This window comes from Meles meles, chromosome 2, assembly GCF_922984935.1.
Source record: "Meles meles chromosome 2, mMelMel3.1 paternal haplotype, whole genome shotgun sequence".
Taxonomy (NCBI): domain Eukaryota; kingdom Metazoa; phylum Chordata; class Mammalia; order Carnivora; family Mustelidae; genus Meles; species Meles meles.
The window spans coordinates 89,010,362-89,032,492 of record NC_060067.1 but is presented as its reverse complement, the minus strand read 5'-3'; the positions used below and the strand labels follow the sequence as shown (position 1 = coordinate 89,032,492).

Below are 22,131 nucleotides of genomic sequence, written 5' to 3'. Positions count from 1 at the left end.
TGACATGGCTTTCTTCCTGTTACAATTCTGTTCTTTATAGATATAGATATAGATCTACATCTATATATCTATATCTACATCTGTATTAACATGACAAAACTGCAGAATGAAAATTATTATTTACTCATAAAGGTCCTGCAGCTTGGAAACAGTACACTTCATGCTTCATTCATAAAACAGGTTTATGGGGCACCTGGGTGGCTCAGTGGATTAAGCCGCTGCCTTCGGCTCAGGTCATGATCCCAGAGTCCTGGGATCGAGCCCCGCATCGGGCTCTCTGCTCCGCAGGGAGCCTGCTTCCTCCTCTCTCTCTGCCCGCCTCTCTGCTTACTTGTGATCTCTCTCTCTGTCAAATAAATAAATAAAAATCTTTAAAAAAAAACAAAAAAATAAAAATAAAAAAAATAAAACAGGTTTATGGACCTTTTACTGGTGTGCTTTTTGACCCACTCATTTCCTGGATGAGTGCTTCATAAAGAATGTATCATTTCTCAACTGTTCTAAGTTGGAGACCAATGGCATGGTTCCCAGTTTCCACAGACTGTTGATTATTTGGGTATAGAATTCAGGCTTTCCATCCTTTCCTGTCTGGCTCAGACTTGAGATTAATTTATAAGGCATATTTTATTAATGTATAAATATATCTCTATGTGTATCTCTACATTAATACACTGTCTTTGGGATTCTGTTTTGAAATTGTTCCAGAAGCTATTTCTATAGAAACTATCCAGTCTTTTTTCCTGATACAATGTTATTTCTATTTCTAACAAAAGAAATGTTATAATGGGGGCAGAAAATGCTTCCCCTAAACAATAACTTAAGGTGTGGATTCATTGGAAGGAGAGGGGGAAGAAGAATAAGAGGAATATTAATGTCACAAAGGTGCTGCTTTTATAGGGAAGCTTATTCTGTTTTGAGCATTGAGAAGTTGTGCTCTGATCAGTTAAATTCTATGTAGCAGTGTATATTCTCATATACAATCACTGAACTATGCTTTAAAACACAATGCTTTGTTACAGACCCAAGTTGTCCATTTCTCTGATGGGTTTGAATAAAGTATTCCCTGGAAGAAAAAGAAGAAGAAAAAAGAAGAAGTAAGGAGAAAGAAGAAAGGAGCAAGAGGTAGAAGAAAGGAAGGAAGGAAAGAAAAGGAGTAGGAGAAGGAGAGAAAGAGTACAGATTTGCTAGCCTCTTCCTTTTGGTTCTCTTGTATGATCTGACTGTCTTGGTCTTCCCTTTCTCTTTGGTTGAATGCCAGAAATTTGATTTTTATTTCCACTATTCTAATCTTTAATGCTACTACTCTCACTTTTCAGAATTCACAGCCATTGTGTTTAGATAAATCTCACTAGCTACAGTGTTAACATTGTACCAAAGAGAAGCTACTAGAGATGTCTTAGTATATTTGTATATTTGTATATATAGTATATTTGTTCATTCAACAAAAACTTATGTAGAGCTAGGCTATGGGGCATACAGAAATTAATGCACAATATAGCAAGACCAGTCACTCCTTCTCCATGTACCACTACATTTTTCTTAGTAACAACTACCACCAACTTATATATTATTTATTCATTTATTATTTGTATCTTACTCATTCGAATATAAGCTCCAGATGTAGAAATTTCACTTTGTTCACTAATGTTTGCTTAGTGCTTAGAACAGAGCCTGCAAATAGTATATGTAGTATCAGTAATCTTTAGTGAATGAATGCATAGGCTCCTACTATTAACTCAGTTCTTTAGTCACTGTTAAGTTTTTTATTTCAAAGGATTGGCATATATAGATAGGAAAGGAGAAAGGATGAGTTTTAAGTGTCATTTCTGGATCTGTGTTTCAATGTATGCATATGCTTGTGGCGAAGGTTAAACTTTCCTCTAAAGAAACACTTTATACTATTCCTAGGGAGAATGAGGCACTTAAGGGAAAGGAGAAAAAGTGGCTCAGATGTCTTAAAATAATGCTATTATTTATGGTTAATAGCTATCATTCATGCTTAAATTCCACCTAATACCACAATTACAGAAATTAGATATGATTCAGTGTCTCACTTTGCAGTTTTTATTACAATATTGAACTATACACAAATACTGTTTTTATATTTTATTGCTCAAAAGATACTATCATAACTTAAAAAGAGGGAAAAACCCTAAGCAGGAGTATCATTCCTACTTAATTCATAAGAAAACGAAAGTCTTATATAATTTGAATTTGTCCTATTAGCAGAGGGGGATCACAGCTAGATTCTGAAAAGTAGCATTTTCTCATTCTTAAAGAACCAATCATTAGCAAGTTTGAAAATCAGCAAATGAAGAGACTGGAATCTCAGTGTTCTAGTTTACTGGCTCTCTAACTTGCTTGTACCTTAATCACCTGGGGGTGCTTCTTAACACAAAATTGCTGATCAGCATCCTCAGCATATCTGATTCATCAGGTCTGGAGTGAGGCCTAAGAATGCGCATTTCTAGTAAGTTGATGCTGCTATTGTCTCTCAGCTCCACCCTCCACGCTCCTCCTCCTCCTCCAATACTGGAGCTGGGACCCATCCAACCAGCCTCTGCTTTGCCAGCTCACTCCTTCTGAGGCTCCAGGAACAGACTGCAAGGCAGGAACAGGAAGAGGGGACCAGCCCCTTCTGTCTGCCTCCTCCCGGCTTTCCATATGCTTGTGGCTCTGGAGTGCCTTAGAAATGCTGCTTCCTTCTGGCAATAGCAGTTCCTTTCCAGAGCATCGGCCAAATGCAGTTTGCAATTCTCCTAGAATTTCCAACATAAACTTCACTGTGTACCCCTTCCCCAGAGCCACCAGGCACCTGAAGCCTCCTTTTCAGGGGTGTGGGTTCTAGGCCCTTTTGAGTTCAAAGATACCAGCAGCAGCTGAATAGCATTTCTTATTTTGCGTTAGCTATGTGTAGCCCTAAATGAAGGGACGCATAACCCACCAGAATGGCATAAAGATTACTTTAAACTGAAGACATCTGAGATATAGCAAGATGAAGAAAGAAGCCTTTTCTGAGTTGCCCTTATCTGGTTAAAGGCAGAACTTTCTGAAAAGAAGCTGCCATACACCCCTTGGTGCCAGCTTCCAGCCAGGAAGGAAGCGAATGTTTAGCACCCAGATGGACCACTGCGTAATCAAACATCAGAAGCTGCCATATGTATTTCACACAGAAGTCCTATCTCTCCCTTCCCCTTTTCCTGATATATAAACCCCTACTCCTGGTTGTTCAGGGAGTACTCCCCAAACTTTCATATTAATCTGCGGCCAGTTAATTCACAGGCTCCTCAACCACCTAAGCTGGTAGAGGAAAAGTTCTTCGTAACAGTACTTTAAGACTTAACTCTGGTTATGTTTCCCAATCTGTGAAATGAGGATGATAATAGGTTGCTATGATGTTTAAAGTAGCTACATAATATAGAGCACAAGTCATAATCTTTTCACTGGTGTAGGGTCAAGCCTCAATTTTGATGACTGCTGATTAATCAGGGTGGTGGCTGCTAAAAGCTGGGGTAGTTGTGGCAATTTCTTAAAACAATAAAAAAGTTTGCTGTATCTACTGACTCTTTCATGAATGATTCTCTGTAGCATGAGATGCTGTCAAATAGCATTTTTCCCACAGAACTTTTTCCAAATTGAAGTCAGTTCTCTCAAACCCTGCTGCTGCTCTATCAACTAAATTTATGTAATATTCTAAATCCCCTATTGTCACTTCAGTATTCCTCACAGCATCTTCACCAAGGGTCCATTCCTTCTCAAGATTCAAGATGGCTACATAATAACATTTTCAAAGTAGATGAAAAATTCTTATATTGGAACATTTTCAATTTGCCCAGGTCTATCAGAGGATTCACTAGCTATGGCAGCTCTAGCCTTAAAAAACGTATTTCTTAAATAATAAGACTTGGAAGTGGAAATGAATCCTCGATCCAGGGGCTACACAATGGATCTTGTATTAGCAGGCATGAAAACAACATGCATCTCATTGCACATTTCCATCAGAGCGCTTGCATGAACAGGTGCACTGTCAATAAGCAGTCATATTTCAAAATGAATCTTTTTTTCTGAGCAGCAATTCTCAGCAGTGGGCTTGAAATAATTGGTAAAACTATGTTGTAAACATTTTACATTTAGTCTTTGTTGCTATATGTATAGACCACAGATAGAGTAGATTTAGCATAATTCTTAAATGCTTTGGGGAATTCCACCAAGATGGCAGAGAAGTGGGGGGACTCCTTTACAACCAGTCCCTGAATTTAGCCAGAAATCTACCAAGCCACCCTGAACACCCATGAAATCAGCCTGAGATGTAAGATTATACATGTCTGGATCTCCACAGGGGCAGAGGATCATCAGTCGAGAGGTACACAAGATGTAGCTGGGATTGTGCAGACAGACATCAGAGGATAAACAGAAGGGGGAGGGAGCCACCAGAAGCAAGCCACTGGAAAGTAATACACCAGTACAAATGTGCCCTGCACTTGCGGACCCACAATAGCTTGGAGACCAGAGGCTGCAAGACTGGAAGGGACTGATAACAGGGCTCAAACAGAACAAAGGGGCTTAAGGAGCAAATGCCGGGGACTGGGTGGTTGCAGGTACAGACCTAAGCCCATGGTCCAGGGACCAGCTGCAGCCATCGCCGCCAATCTGGGAGGGACTTGAGTCAGTGGTCCCTGCGGCTGCTGGCTGGGTGTTGCTGCAGCCAAGAGGACCGAGCTTGGACTGGAGCCCATCGTCCTGGGAATGGCAGCCACTGAGCCGGGCTTGTCCAGACCAGGATCACTCTCAGTTTTGGTGGCACGGGGTACAGAGATAAGTGGGGGCCTAGGTCAACCACTGAGAGGGTTGCTGGGGGTGTGCACTGCCTGTGGGAGGCTGCTGTATTCAATGGCACTTGCAGAGGGAGAGTCTGTGTGTTCTGGAGGATTCAGAGAGGAGCAGACTGTGGCTTCTCTCTGAGGTGGGGTGCAGTTTACTTTGCTCTGGACCCTCTGAAAAGGCATGAGAAGCCACCAGAGAACAAAAGCCTCCAGAGAACAAAAGCCCAAAGAACTGGTTTCAATGGAATCCAGTCCCTTGAAGGGGCAGACCAACTCCGCCCAAGCAGGACTAACTGAGAAACAATGTGCCAGGCTCCTCCCCCAGCAGACAAGCTGATAGAACAAGAGGACAACAACCACAGGGTCCCCATAAAACTGTAAAACCCCAACACCAGGGGAAAACAAAGCTCCTGGTATTGCCTCACAGCCTGTATATTTCTTAGATACAACTTTTCTCTTTATTTTTAATTTTTTAAAATTCTTTCCATGTTTGTTGGTTGTTGTTTTTTACCTACTTATCATTTCAACGAGATGTTTAATACAACATATTCTATAGTAACTTTTTAACTTGAACTTTTCCATAAACTTTTTTCTTTTATATCTGTGTGTGTGTGTGTATGTATATATGTGTGTGTGTGTGTGTGTGTGTGTATATATATGTATATATATATATATAGCTATTAAGCTTATATGTTGAAGCTTTATAGATATAAGCTTTTTTCCCCATTCAATACTACCTTTATATACATACCCATTTTAATTTTCCTGTATCTCTGGGAAATAGAGTTCTCTAACAAAAAGAACAAGATACACCCGGGAAGAACTGAAATACCCTTCCTTGCCCATATATAGGGATTATAGCCATCTTCCTGACACTAGCCCCCCCACTTTAATTTTGGGTTCCTTTTTTGTTGTTGTTGTTGTTGTTTTGTGATTGTTTTATTTGTTTTTGTTTTGTATTTTATAAATCTTACTCTTGGGTCTCATTTTGGCTGGGTTTGTTTTTGTCTTTTTCTTTTTGGTGGTGTCTTCTGATTGCTCCGAACCTTCACAGGGTGCACCTTGCCTGGATTGTGGTTGATATTTTCAGCTGTACATCTCCTCAACCACAACTCAACAGAATGACTAAGAGGAGGAACGCCCAACAAAGAAAAGACCCAGAGACAATGGCCTCTCCTACAGATCTAATGGATATGGATCTAAGCAAGATGTCAGAAATATACCTCGGGGTAGCAGTTATGAAGACACTAGTCAGGCTGGAGAAAACTATTAATGGCAACACATATTCCCTAAGGACAGAAATAAGAGTGGATCTGGCAGAACTTTAAAATGCTATCAATGAGATACAATATAATCTAGATACTCTAACAGGGTAAATGAGGCAGAAGAACAAATCAGCAATCTTGAAGACAAACCGATAGAAAATAAGGAGCAAGAGGAGGCCTGCAACAAACAGCTTAAAATCCATGAAAACAAATTTAGAGAAATAAATGATGCCATGAAATGTTCCAATGTCACAATTATAGGGATCCCTGAGGGGGTGGAGAGAGAAAGGACTAGAAGATATAGCTGACCAATTCATAGCTGAGAACTTCCCTAATCTGGGGAATGAAATAAGCATTTGTGTCCTAGAGGGAGAGAGACTCCTTCCCAAGATCAAGAAGACTAGACCAACCCCCAGGCACATAATAGTAAATCTCGTGAAACTTAGAAACAAGGAAACCATTTTAAGGGCAGTTAGGGGGAAGAAATTCCTTAGGCACAGAGGGAAAAACATCAGAATAATGTCAGACCTGACCACAGAGATCTGGTACACCAGAAAGGGCTGTCAAGACATATGCAGAGTACTAAATGAGAAGAATATGCAGCCAAGAATTCTTTATTTGGCAAGGAGCTTCTAGGACTGGCAGAAATGGAAAGAATGTGACCACTAAGCCAGTCTTGCAAGAAATATTAAGAGGGTTTTATAAAAGGAGAAAGACCCCAAGAGTGATACAGAACAGAAATATACAGAGACAACCTATAGAAATAAGGACTTCAGAAACAATAACAATAAAATCTTATCTTTCAATAATCACTCTAAATATGAATGGTCTAAATGCTCCATAAAACGGAATGGTTGAAGATTGGATAAAAAGACAGGATCCATCCATATGCTAGCTTCAAGAGACTTATTTTGAACCTAAAGATACATCTAGACTGAAAGTGAAGGGAGGAAGAACTATCTTTCATGCCAACGGACCTCAAAAGAAAGCTAGGATAGCAATTCTCATATCAGACAAATTCAATTTTAGGCTAAAGACTGTAGTTAGAGATACAGAAGGACACTATATCATTCTTAAAGTGTCTATCCAACAAGAAGATCTAACAATTGTAAATATCTATGCCCTCAACATGGGAGATGCGAACTACATAAGCCAACTGTTAACCAAAATAAAGAGACATATTGATAATAATACATTAATTGTATGAGACCTCAACACTCCACTCTCAGCAATAGGCAGATCACCTAAGCAGAAAATAAACAAACAAACAAAAAAAAACCAAACAAGAGCTTTGAATGATACACTGGACCAATGGACCTCACAGATATATACAGAACATTCCACCCTAAAACAACAGAATACTCATTCTTCTCGAGGGCACATGGAACTTTCTCTAGAATGACCACATATTGGGTCACAATTCAGGTCTCAACTGATACCAAAAGACTGAGATTATTCCCTGCATATTCTCAGACCACAGTGTTTGAAACTGGAACTCAATCACAAGAAAAAGTTTGGAAGAAACTCAAACACTTGGAAGCTAAAGACCATCCTGCTCAAGAATGTTTGGATCAATCAGGAAATCAAAGAACTTAAACAATTCATGGAAACCAATGAAAATGAAGACACATTGATCCAAAATTTATGGGATATGGCAAAGGCAGTCCTAAGAGGGAAATACCTAGCCATCCAGGCCTCACTCAAAAAAAATAGAAAAATCCCAAATAGACAAAATATCTTTACATCTTAAGGAACTGGAGAATCAACAACAAATTAAACCTAACTCATGCATGAGATGGGAAATAATTAAGATTAGAGCAGAGATTGGGGCGCCTGGGTGGCTCAGTGGGTTAAAGCCTCTACCTTTAGCTCAGCTCATAGTCCCAATGTCCTGGGATTGAGCCCGCATCGGGCTCTCTGCTCAGCAGGGAGCCTGCTTCCTCCTCTCTCTCTCTCTGCCTGCCTCTCTGCCTACTTGTGAGCTGTCTGTCAAATAAATAAATAAATAAATAATCTTAAAAAAAAAAAGATTAGAGCAGAGATCAATGAATTAGAAACCAGAGATACAGTAGAACACATCAATGAAACTAAAAGCTGGTTCTCTGAAAGAATTAATAAGATAGATAAACCACTGGCCAGACAAATCGAAAAGAAAAGAGAAAGGACCCAAATTAATATAATTATGAATGAAAGGGGAGAGATCATGGCTAACACCAAGAAAATAGAAACAATTATCAGAAATTATTATCAACAGCTATACAACAAATTAAGCAACCTGAAAGGAATGGATGCACTCCTGGAAACCTATACACGACCAAGACTGAAACAGGAAGAAACTGACGACATGAATAGACCCATAACCAGTAACAAGATTGAAGCAGTGATTAAAAACCTCCCAAAAAACAACAGTCCAGGGTCTGAGGGATTCCCTGGGGAATTCCACCAAACATTCAAAGAAGAAATAATAGCTGTTCTCCTGAAGCTGTTTCAAAAAATAGAAATGAAGAAAAACTTCCAGACTCCTTATATGAAGCCAGCATTACTTTGATCCCCAAACCAGGCAAAGACCCCATCAAAAAGGAGAATTTCAGACCAATATACCTGATGAATATGGATGCCAAAATTCTCAACAACATTCTAGCTAATAGAATCCAATAGTACCTTAAAAGGATTATCCACCATGACCAGGTGGCATTTATTCATTGGATGCAAGTTTGGTTCAACATTCATAAATCAATCAATGTGATAGAACACATAAATAAGAGAAGAGACAAGAACCACATGGTTCTCTCAATTGACACAGAAAAAAATTTGACAAAATACAGAATCCTTTCCTGATTAAAACTCTTCATAGTACATGGATGGAGGGAACGTTCCTCAACTTAATAAAATCCACCTATGAAAAACCCCATCTATAAAAAAATCCATCTATGAAAAAACGATATGAAAAAATATTATTCCCAATGGGGAAAAGCTGACAGTCTTCCTGTTGAGATCAGGAACACAGGGATGCTCACTCTTGCCACTATGGTTCAACATAGTACTAGAAGTTCTAGCAACAGCCATCACAACAAAAAGAAATAAATGATATTCAAATTGGCAAAAAAGTCAAACTCTCTCTCTTCACAGATGACATGATACTTTATGTGGAAAACCTAAAAGACTCCATGCCCAAATTATAAGAACTCATACAACAATTCAATAATGTGGCAGGATACAAAACCAATGCAGAGAAATCAGTTGCTTTCTTATACACTAACAATGAAACTGTAGAAAGAGAAATTAGAGAATCAATTCCATTTACAATAGCACGAAAACCCATAAGATACCTTGGAATAAACCTAACCAAAGAAGTAAAGGATCTATACTCTAGGAACTACAGAACACTCATGAAAGAAATTGAATAAGGCAAATATCTTATTATCTTTCCATCTTAAAAAGATGGAAAAACATTCCATGCTCATGGATCGAGAGAATAAACATTATTAAAATGTCTATAGCCCAGAGCAATCTATACTTCCAACACCATCCAGATCAAAATACCAACTGTACTTTTCAAAGTGCTAGAACAAATAATCCTAAAATTTGTATGGAACCATAAAAAAACCCGCATTGCCATGGAAATGTTGAAAAAGAAAAACAAAAGTGGGGGCATCACGTTGCCTGATTTCAAGCTATATTACAAAGCTGTGATCACCAAGACAGTATGGTACTGGCACATAGATCAATGGAACAGAATAGAGAGCCCAGATATGGACTCTCAACTCTCTGGTCAATTAATCTTCGACAAAGCAGGAAAAAATATCCAACGAAAAAAAGACAGTCTCTTTAATAAATGATGCTGGGAAAATTGGACAGTTATATACAGAAGAATGAAACTCGACCATTCTCTTATATCATACACAAAAATAAACTCAAAATGGATGAAAGACCTCAATGTGAGAAAGGAATCCATCAAATCCTAGAGGAGAACATAAGCAGTAACCTCTTTAACACTGGCCACAGCAACTTCTTTCAGGACAAGTTTCTAAAGGCAAGGGAAATGAAAGAGAAAATGGGCTTTTGGGACTTCATCAAGATAAAATTCTTCCGCATAGCAAAGGAAACAGTCAACAAAACAAAGAAGCAACCCAAAGAATGGAAGAAGATATTTGCAAATGACACTACAGACAAAGGACTGATAGCCAAGATCTATAAAGAACTCAACTCAACACCCAAAAACCAAATAATCAAGTTAAAAAATGTGCAGAAGACATGAACAGACACTTCTCCAAAGAAGACATATAAAATGGCTAACAGTCACATGAAAAAAATGTTCATCATCATTAGCCATCAGGGAGATTCAAATCAAAACCACACTGAGATACCACCTTACGCAAGATGAAATGGCAAAAATTGGTAAGGCAAGAAACAACAAATTTTGGAGAAGTTGTGGAGAAAGTGGAGTCCTCTTTACAGTGTTGGTGGGAATGCAAGCTGGTGCAGCCACTTTGGAAAACATTGTGGAGATTCCTCAAAAAAATTAAAAATAGAGCTACCCTATGACCTTGCAATCGCACTACTGAGTATTTACCCCAAAGATACAGATGTAGCGAAAAGAAGGGACATATGTACCCCAATGTTCATAGCAGCAATGTCCATAATAGCCGAACTGTGGAAAGAGCTGAGATGCCCTTCAACAGATGAATGGATAAAAGAGATGTGGTCTATATACACAATGGAATATTACTCAGCCATCGGAAAGGAAGAATATCCAACTTTTGCATCAACATGGGTGGGACTGGAGGAGATTATGCTGAATGAAATAAATCAAGCAAAGAAAGTCTACTATCATATGGTTTCACTTATATGTGGAACATAAGGGATAGCATGGAGGACATTAGGAGAAGGAAGGGAAAAATGAAGAGGGGGAGAAATCAGAGTGGGAGATGAACCATGAGAGGCTATGGACACTGAAAAACAAACTGAGGGTTTTAGAAGGGAGGGGGTAGGGGGAAGGGTGAGCCTGGTGATGGGTACTAAGGAGGGCATGGATTACATTGAGCACTGGGTGTTATATACAAACAATGAATAATGGAACACTACATCAAAAACTAATGATGTACTGTATGGTGACTAACATAATAAAAATAAATAAATAAATAAATAAAAATAAAAACATGTCAAAAAAAAATTAAAGGCCTTGTGATTTTCAGAATGGTAAATGAACACTGGTTTCGACTTAGAGTAACTAGCTGCATTAGCCCCTAACAAGAATGTAGGTCTGGCATTTGAAGCTTGAAGCCAGGCATTGGCTTTTCCTCTCTGGTTAGTAAAGTTCTAGATGGCATCTTCTTCCAATAGAAGGTTGTTTCATCTACATTGAAAGCCTATTTCTTAGGATAGCCACCTTCATTAATGATCTGAGCTAGATCTTCTGGATAACTTGCTGTAGCTTCTTATCAGTACTTGCTGCTTCACCTTGGACTTTTATGTCATGGAGATGACTTCTTTCTTTAAACCTATGAACCAACCTCTGCTTGCTTCAAACTTTTCTGCAGCTTCCTCACTTCTGTCAGCCCCCAGAGAACTGAAGAGAGTGAGGACCTTGCTCTGGATTAGGCTTTGTCTTAAGGGAATGTTGTGGCTGCTTTGATCTTCTATTCAGACCGCTGAAACTTTCTCCATATCAGCAATAAGGCTGTTTCACTTTCTTACCATTTGTGTGTTCACTGGAGTAGCACTTTTCATTTCCTTCTAGGACTACTCCTTTAGCATTTGCAACTTGGTTAACTGTTTTGCATCAGATGTCTAACTTTCAGCCTGTCTTGGGTTTCAACATAGCTTACTAAGCTTAATCATTTCTAACTTTTTTGATTTAAAGTGAGAGATGTGTGACATTTCCTTTCACTTGAACACTTGGAGGCCTCTGCAGAGTTATTAGTCTAATTTCAAATTGTTGTGACTCGTAGAATAGGAAGGCCTGAGGGGACAGAGAAGGAGAGAGAGAGAGAGATATAGAGAGATGGGGGGTGCAGAGGAATGGCTGCTGGTGGAGCAGTCAGAACACACATGACATTTATCGATTAGGGCTGTGGTCTTATATGGGCACACTTTGTGGTGGCCCAGAACAATTACAGTAATAACATCAAAGATCACTGATCACAGATCACGATAACAAATACAGTAATAATGAAAAAGTTTGAAATATTGTGAGAATTGCCAAAATATAACAAGAGACATGAAGTGAGCAAATGCTGTTGGACAAATGGCACTGACAGAACTTGATGGTTGCCATAAACCTTCAATTTGTAAAAAACACAATATCTTGGGAGAAAATAAAGCAGTGCACTATAAAAGGAGGTATGCCTGTACATAGTTTTGACTATTGTCCTATTTTAAAAGTATAACTCAACTCAATTCTTTCCTTTTGAACTGCTTTAATACATATCACTCTAGAAACTGATTTCTACAAACTGAACCTGTTAAATCATTTTTCTTGGCAGGTTTTGCAAGGAAAAGAACAACTTACTTCCAAAAACATAACATTGTATAGGTTTGGGGTAAGACAGTTCAGCTATAGCTGCCAGGGAAGCTCCTTTTCTAAGACTGCAACCAATTTTTAAATTATTTAGACCTTTAATTAATTTAATTAATTAATAATTTAAATTATTAGACCTAGGTTTGTTTATGAATTTCTGTATTTTAAAAAACAAGTAACTACATAGATTCTTATTTGATAGCTCAACCAACTCTGAAAAACTGCTTAGAGTGGAGCAATCATATTAGTCTGGCTGTTAAATAAGAACAAGAGATCAAAATTGTTGAAGAGGAAGGGAAGAAATTACTTTATCAGGGAAACAAGCTCAGAATGGCTAAGCTGCCAATGAATATCCCTTGGCTGGTCAAGTTGGCAGATGCTGATAATAATTTGGCTTTCAAATGTCATACACACACATACAAAGTAAAAAAAGTAGAATAAAGGATCAGAGGTCTAGGTCTCCACGTATAGAGCCAATTTCTTTTCTAAATGATATATCTTGTACCGAAATGGAATATGTTTACATAATTAATAATTTAACTTCCTTCCAAAAAGTAACCTACGTACAGAGAATAAGAGAACACATGTTCCCCCACGTTCTATAAAATGTTAACTTTCATTACTACACGTAGAATTTGGGGCACAACTGAAGTTTAACATGTTCTAAAACAATTAAGCTCAAGCTTTTCTAAAAAGGACACATACATATTCATAATCCATGAACTGCAACAGACAAAAAGTTCTCTGGGTGTTTATCTTGGGTTCCTTTTATTTATTTATTTTTTTTTTTGAGAGAGAGAGAGAGAGCGTGCATGACTTGGGAGAGAGAGAGAGAATCTTAAGCAGGCTTCATGCCCATTGTGGAGCCCAAAGCGGGGCTCAATCCCATGATCTGAGCCAAGATCAAGAGTTAGACGCTTAACTGAGCCACCTAGGTGCCCCTATCTTCCATTCCTAAAGTGGTATCAGAGAAGTCCTCACTTCCAAATAGTTTACTTCAAAGAATGGTTAATTGATTCAGATCTAGGCATGTGAAGAATATAGATTATTATTCTTCAACTATTAACATGTCTCAACTCCAACCTCTTCGGCCTATGACAGACAACAGGTGTGTGTTACTCCTCTTATTTTTCAACTACTTCATCCCTGTCAACTATTTATACTGATGAAGCCTGAAATTATTCTCCTTTTATCCTAATTATTTATCCTTTTTTAGAACATTGTGCTCAGTTCTCTCTTTCATATGTTTGGTATGTACCTATTTCCTGGATTGGCACTGTGCTATATGGCATGACTCCACAGAGCACAATTTTATAGAATAGCTAGAATTGTAGCAGTATGGAAGCCACGGAAAGTCCCCCCAAAAAATCTCTTAAAAAGACCAGTGGGGCTAGGCCATGCAATCTTAGACTCAGAATATCAATATCTTCCTTGTATCCACTCCTGTGGATGAAAGGCACTGCTTAGAACTTTAAAATACTATGGGTCATGATGATGGAAAGACTTACAGACTTTTTAAAGGCTTTAAAGGCTTAAAGATTGTTAAAAGATTGGGAAGGTGAAAAGAAAGCCAGAGTAGCAATACTCATATTGGGCAATTAGACTTTAAGGCAGACATTGTAACAAGAACAATATATAATAATAAAGGGGACAATCCAACAAGAAGATATAACAATTGTAAATATTTATTCACCCAACATGGGACACCCAAGTACATAAAACAGCTAATAACAAATATAAGGGAACTAATCGATAATAATACAATAATGGTAGGGAACTTTAACACCCCACTTACATAAATGGACAGATCATCTAAGCAGAAAATCAAAAAGAAACCATGGCTTTGAATGACACCTTCGACCAGATGGATTTAACAGATATATTCAGAACATGCCATCCTAAAACAGAATACACATTCTTCTCAAGTGCACAAGGAACATCCTACAGAACAGATCACATATTAGGCTACAAAATAAGCCTCAACAAATTTAAAAAGATAGAAGTTATACCATGTATCTTTTCTGACCACAATGCTATGAGACTACAGGTCAACCACAAGAAAAACTCTGGAAAGACCACATACACATGGAAATTAAATAACGTGCTATTAAACAATGAATGGGTCAACCAGGAAATAAGAGAAGAAACACAAAAGTAAATGGAAACAGATAAAATTGAAAACATAATGGCTCAGAACCTTTGGGATTCAGCAAACAAGGTTATAAGAGGGAAGTTTATAGCAATATAGGCCTACCTCAAGAAGTAAGAAAAATCTCAAATAAACAACCTAACCTTACACATAATGAAGCTAGAAAAAGAACAAGAAAAAACTGAATTTATTGAATTAATGTTGAAGCCTCTTGTTCTCCTAAGCTAAAAGAAGATATTACTTTGTTGCTATTTTTAATTGTCACTTAGAAAAACAGAAATGGAATGATAAGCCCAAAGAATAAACCAGTGGCATATGGACAAAGAAAGAAAGAAAGAAAGACCTAAAACCAGCAGAAGGAGGGCAGCAATAAAGATTAGAGCAGAAATGATAAAGAAACTTAAAAAAAAAAAAAACCAGAACAGATCAATGAAATCAGGAACTGGTCCTTTGGAAAAGAAAATCAATAAATTGATAAACTTCTATCCAGATGTGTCAAGAAAAAAAAGGAAGGACCCAAAGAAATAAAATCACAATTGAGATAGGAGATATAACAACCAATACCACAGAAATATAATCATAAAATAATATTATGAAAAACTAAAGCCAACAAACTGGACAATCTAGGAGAAATGATTAAATTCCTAGAAACAAATAACCTACCAAAACAGAAAAAGGAAGAAACAGAAAATTTCAACATACCAATTACCAGCAAAGAAATGGAATCAGTAATCAAAAAACTCCCAACAAACAACAGACCAGGTCCAGATGCCTTCACAGATGAATTCTACCAAACATTTAAAAAGTTAGTACCTATTCTTCTCAAACTGTTCCAAAAAATAAAAAAAGAAGGAAAACTTCCAAATTCATTCCATGAGACCAACATCACCCTGATACCCAAACCAGGTAAAGTCCTAAAAAGAAGAACTACAGGCTAATAACTCTGATGGACACAGAAGCAAAAATCCTCAACAAAATACTAGCAAACTGAATCTAAGAATACATGAAAAAAATCATTTATCATGATCAAATGGGATTTATTCTTGGGGTGCGAGGATGGTTCAACATTCACAAATCAATAAACATAATACACCACATTTATAAAAAAAAAAAAAATGATGGGGTTCCTGGATGTCTCAGTTGGTTGAGAGTCACTCTTGATTTCAGCTCAGATAATCATCTTAGGGTCATGACACTGAGCTCCATGTTGGGCTCTGCACTCAGTGGGAAGTCAGCTTTGAGATTCTCTCCACCGCAACTGCTATTCCCCTGGTTGTGTACATCCATGCTCTTTTAAAATAAGTTCATCTTTAAAAAAATTATGGGTAAGAACCATATGATCATTTCAATGGACATAACATCCATTCATGATAAAACCCTCAACAAAGTAGGTTAGAGGGAATATACCACAACGTAATAAAGACCATATATTAAAAACCCACAGCTAACATCATCCTGAATAGGGAAAAACTGACAACCTTTCTCCTAAGGTCAGAAACAAGACAAAGATGTTATATTCAACAGCATACTGGAAGTTCTAGCCACAGCAGTCAGATAACAAAAAAAAAAAAAAAAAAAAAAAAAAGGCATCTAAATCTGTAAGGAAGAAGTAGAACTACTATTTGCAGATAATATGGTCCTATGTATATAAAATCCTAAATATTTCACAAAAAAACTGCTAGAATAAATTCAGTAAAGGTGTAGAATACAAAAATCGATGTACAGAAATCTGTCACACATTTCTATACACAAATAATAAATCAGAAGGTGAAATTAAAAAAACAATCCCATTTACAATTGCACCCAAAATAATAAGATACCTAGGAATAAACCTAACCAAAGAAGTGAAAGACCTGTACACTGAAAATGAAAAAACACTGATAAAAGAAATTGAAGGTGACACAAAGTCATGGATATTCCATGCTTACAGACTGGAAGAACAAATATTGTTAAACTGTCCATAATACCCAAATTAGTCTATAGATTCAATGCCATCACCATCAAAATACCAATAGCATTTTTCACAGAAATAGAACAAATAATCCCAAAATTTGTATGCAACCAGATAGGGTCCTGAATAGTGAAATCTTGAAAAAGAAAAGCAAAGCTGGATGCATCAAAGTTCTGAACAGGTTATACCACAGAGATGTAGTAATCAAAACAGTATGGTATGGCACAAAAATAGACGCATATATTAATGGGATAGAAAACCCAGAAAAAAATCCTACAATTATATAGTCAACTTGACAAAGAAGGAAATAGGAATCTATCTAATAGGAAAGAGACAGTCTCTTCAATAAATGGTATTGGGAAAACTGGTCAGCTACATACAAAAGAATGAAACTGGACCACTTTCTTACACCATACACAAAAATAAATTCAAAATGGATGAAAGACCTAAATGTGAGACCTGAAACCATAAAAATGAAAAAAGCATATGCAAGAATTTCTTTGGCATTGGTCATAGCAAATTTTTTTCTAGGCAGGTCCCCTGAGGCAAGTGAAACAAAAGCAAAAATAAACTATTGGGCCTTCATCAAAATAAAAACTTTTGCACGGCGAAGGAAACAACAACACTTAAAAAGCAACCTAGGGAATGGAAGAACACAGTGCAAATGACAGAGCAATAAAGAGTATCCAACATACATAAAGAACTTATAAAACTCAACACCCAAAAAACAAATAATCTAATTAAAAAATGAGAAGACATGAACAGATGATTTTCCATAGAAGACATACAGATGACTAACAGACATAATAAAGATGTTCATCACCATTTATCATCAAGAAAATGCAAATGATCCCAGGGTCATGGGATTGAGCCCCACATTGGGCTCTCTGCTCAGCGGGGAGCCTGCTTCCTCCTCTCTCTCTGCTTGTCTCTCTGCCTACTTGTGATCTCTGTCTGTCCGATAAATAAACAAAATCTTAAAAAAAAAAAAAAAGAAAAAAAAAAAAGAAAATGCAAATGAAAACTACAATGAGATATTACCTCACACCTGTCAGAACAGCTAAAATTAAAAACACAAGAAATAACAGGTGTTGGTGACAATGTGTAGGATAAGGAATCCTCATGCACTGTTGGTGGGAATGCAACCTGAAGCAGCCACTCTGGAAAACAGTATGAGATTCCTCAAAAAGTGAAAAAAAGAAGTTCCCTATGATCCAGCAATGGCACTACTGGGTATTTATCCAAGGAATACAAAAACACTAATTCCAAGGGATACATGCACCCTGATGTTTATAGCAGCATTGTTTACAATGGCCAAGATATGGAAGCAGCTGAAGCGTTCATCCATTGACGAACGGATACGGAAGATGTGGTGTACATACACACACACACACACACACAGACACACACACAGGAATATTATTCAGCCATAAAAAAGAAGGAAATCTTGCTATTTGCAATGATATAAATCAAGCTAGGTACTATAATGCCAAGTGAAATAAGTTAGTCAGAGGAAGAAAAACACAAATGATTTCACTTTATCTAGGGAACTTAAGGAACAAAACAAATGAGCAAAGGGAAAAGAGAAAAAGAATGACAAACCAAGAAAACATTCTTAACTATAGAGAACAAACTGGTGATTATCAGAGGAGAGGCATGTGGGGGGATAGATGAAGTAGGTGATGAGGATTAAGGAATGCACTGGTCATGATAAGCACTGAGTGACTGAAACAAAAACTTAAAAAAAAAACTTTTATAAGCAATAGTAAAACTTTTGTTAGTTACATGTAGTAAAATGTTCAGAAAAACATATGTCATTATAAAATTTAGGTTAGCATTGGAAATGTTATGGTATTATAGGTCTGGGGCAGAGGTTAAGTAATTAAATAGGACTCTGCCTCTCTTTCAGTAATTAGATATTTCTCTAAAAAGACTTCTTTACTTATTATTCACATTATTCTTAGCAAGAAAACGAAGAACTTTCTTGGCTTTTTGTTACACAAATTCAAAAAAAGAAAAACAAATATAGTGCTCATCACTCTGTTGTGTATTGCTATAAAGTGATATAAATGAGAGCACAAAGCATTAAAATTATACTTAAGGTAATTCTACCCAGCATTGATTTATACTAGCTATACATTTCTTGTGTTATACTTCTGTGTGTTTCAAGTACGTATGGATTCAGTTGTTAAAGAGAGCTAATGGATCCTTTCTATGAGAAAGGTATATTTTAAAAAAGATTTTGTTTATTTGACACAGGGAGAGAGAGCGAGAGCATGCACATGAGCAGGGGGAGCAGCAGAGAGAGAGGGAGAAGCAGACTCCCTGCTAAGCAAGGAACCCAATGTGGGGCTCAATCCCAAGACCCTGAGCTCATGACATAAGACAAAGGCAGATACTTAACCAACAAAGCCACCCAGGCATCCCACGAAAGGTATTATTATATAGATTTTAAGAGGAGGAAACTAAGGCTCAGAGACTTAGCTAAGGTAGAAGTGGCACAGGGATTGGAACTCAGGTCAGCCTGATTCCAAGTCCATTCTGTTTATACCAAATTTCTCTCATTTAGCACATAGTTAACAATCTATTTGCATATTATTATTAATTTAATGTTTGCCATATATCTTCTTCATTACTTTGCCACCTCAGTCATAATCCTCAAGAGTGACTAGTTCCATGTCAAATCTAAAGTCCTCTGACAGGCTCTCAGGCCCCTTTATAATAAGGCCCCACTTGTACCACTCATTCATGCTTACTACTCTCCTGTCATTCCCATCAAATGGTCCAGCTCAAGTATAAAACGTACTAAAGAGGGGAAGAGTTAAGACGACAGAGGGGTAGGAGACCCTAATTTTGTCTGGTCCCTGGAATTCAGCTAAAAAGTTACCAAATCATTCTGAACACTTGTGAAATCAATTAGAGATCTGAGGAAAGAATTACTACAATCCTACAAATAGAAAAGCAAGCACTTTTTGGAAGATAGGAGGTGCAGAGATGTGAATCTGGAGTGACGTATTGGAAGATACGGAGGAGGGGAGGGAGCTTGCTTAAAAGGCTACCACAAAGTATTATAAGCAGTGAAGTGCAAAATTGGAACTTTTAGAAGTCAGGTGCGATGGGGGATGTCCCTGGCTTAAAGGTGCTCAGGGGGCAAAGTGGGGCAGAGTCCCAGATGGGAGGGTGGGGTCTCAGGATCCCCGGATTCACAAGAAGTATGGGGTGCCTGAGTGTGGCAGATTTCTCAGGCACTGGAGTGGGGAAACCATATGAAGACAGTGAGTCTAGGCACCAAATCTCTCCTCTTTGTTGCCATAAACTGTGAACCATTGCATGGTTTTGTGACTACTCTCCAGGCAGGGGCCCAGGAAAAGGCAGAAGTGCAGCAAGACTCCATCTCTCCTCTGGGAGGAATGGCATGGGTTTGCTCACAGGAGTCCGTAAAGTTTGGAGATTGGAAACTGGGTTACATGCCTCAGATAAAAATGCTCAGTCACAGACTAGGTAAATACAAAGTTCGAATGGAAACCAGGGAGACAAGAGCAATTGCTTTTCTGTGAGGGCTCACTGAAGAGTGGGGAGTGCAAACTTTAAGCTCCGGGGCTAGAGAGCAGGGTGCCAACATTTTCATTCCCCCATTGGTGCTGAATGACTTCAGAGAGAAAAACAGAGCCATATAGTGTAATCTGGAGCTGTATGCACTGAGCCTGGCTGCCTCACAAGGGAAGCACAATTCTACAAGGGCGAGGACACTTGAGAATCAGTGCAACAGGCCCCTCCCCCAGAAGGAACAACTAATAATCCAAGTTTACAGAGAGAACTGCAAAACTTCACTCTTGGGATAAACAGTGTATAGTTTTTTCATATTATTCTTTAGTCTTTCAGTTTTTTTTTCAGCTATTTTTTCAATTTTTTATTCTTTTTAAATTTTTATTTTTATATATACACGATGTACATTTAAAAAATTTTGGGTTTCCTTTCCTTTCATTTTATTTTATTTTTGTATATATATAAAAGTTTTGCTTTCTTTCCAATTTTGAGATCTAGTTTCTTTTAACAAACAGACCAAAATACAGCAAGGATCTAGTTTAGTGTTTTGTCCTGTTTCATTTTTTGTCTGATTTTTTTCTTATTTTGTTTTGTTTTTGTTTTCTTCTGGTTTGTTTTGTTTGTATTTTTCTGGTGTTGTTATTTTTGTCTCTTCTTTCTCTTTCTTCTGTTCTTTTCCAGACATAATTACAGAGGGAGAAACTCACCCCAAAAGAAAGGAGGTAGAATCCAATACAGATAAAACAAAATGTAAGAATTAGAATTTAAAACAACGATTATAAAGATACCAGCTGGGCTTGAAAAAAAAACATAGAAGAACTAGACAATCTCTTACTGTAGAAATAAAAGAACTAAAATCTTATCAGGCCAAAATTAAAAATGCTATTACCTAGATGCAGTCACAAATGGAAGCTCTAACAGGGAGGATAAATGAGGCAGAAGAGAGAGTCAGTGATATAGAAGACAAAATGATGGAAAATAAGGAAGCTAAGAAAAAGAGAAAAACAACTACTGGATCATGAAGGGAGACTTGGAGAAATCTGCGGCACCATAAAGAGAAATGATATCTGGATAATAGGGGTCCTAGAAGATGAAGAGTGAGAAAGAGAGGCAGAAGGTTGTTTGAACAAATTATAGGGGCACCTGGGTGGCTCAGCTGGGGCTCCTTGCTCAGTGGGAAGCCTGCTTTTCCCCTTTCCTCTACCCTTCCTCCCAGCTTGTGTTCTCTATCTCTCTCTCAAATGAACAAATAAAATCTTTAAAAAAAAAAAACCCAAAACAAACAAGTTATAGCTGAGACCTTCCCTAATCCGGGAAGGAAACAGGCATCCAAGTCCAGGAGGCACAGAGAACCTCCTCCCTCAAATATCAACAAAAATAGGTCAAAAGCATTACATATTAACAGTAAAACTTGTATATTTCAGAGATAAAGAGAAAATCCTAAAAGCCACTCAGGACAAGAGGTCCTTAACCTACAAGGGTAGAAACATAAGGTTGGCAGCAGACCTGTCCACAGAGACTTGGCAGGCCAGAAAGGACTGGCATGATATATTCAAAATGCTAAATGGGGAAAATATGCAACCAAGAATACTTTATCCAGAAAGGCTGTCATTAGGAATAGAAGAGAAATAAAGAGTTTCTAGGACAAACAAAAACTAAAGAAATTCATGAACACTTAATCAGCTCTGCAAGAAATATTAAAGGGGATCCTTTGAGCAAAGAGAGGGCCCAAAGATAACAAAGATCAGACAGGAACAGAAGGAATCTACAGAAACAGCAACTTTACAGATAATACAATGGCACTACATTCATATCTTTCAATAATTACTCTGAATATCAGTATACTAAATGCTCTAATCAATAGACATAAGGTATCA

At 37.6% G+C, this 22,131-nt stretch overlaps 1 protein-coding gene across 8 annotated transcripts in view; it reads right to left on the bottom strand.

Moving 5' to 3' along the window:
• NUDT6 (nudix hydrolase 6) overlaps positions 1 to 22,131 on the bottom strand; it is a 39,083-nt gene that overhangs the window by 5,657 nt on the left and 11,295 nt on the right. The gene's annotated exons all lie outside the window — the stretch shown is intronic.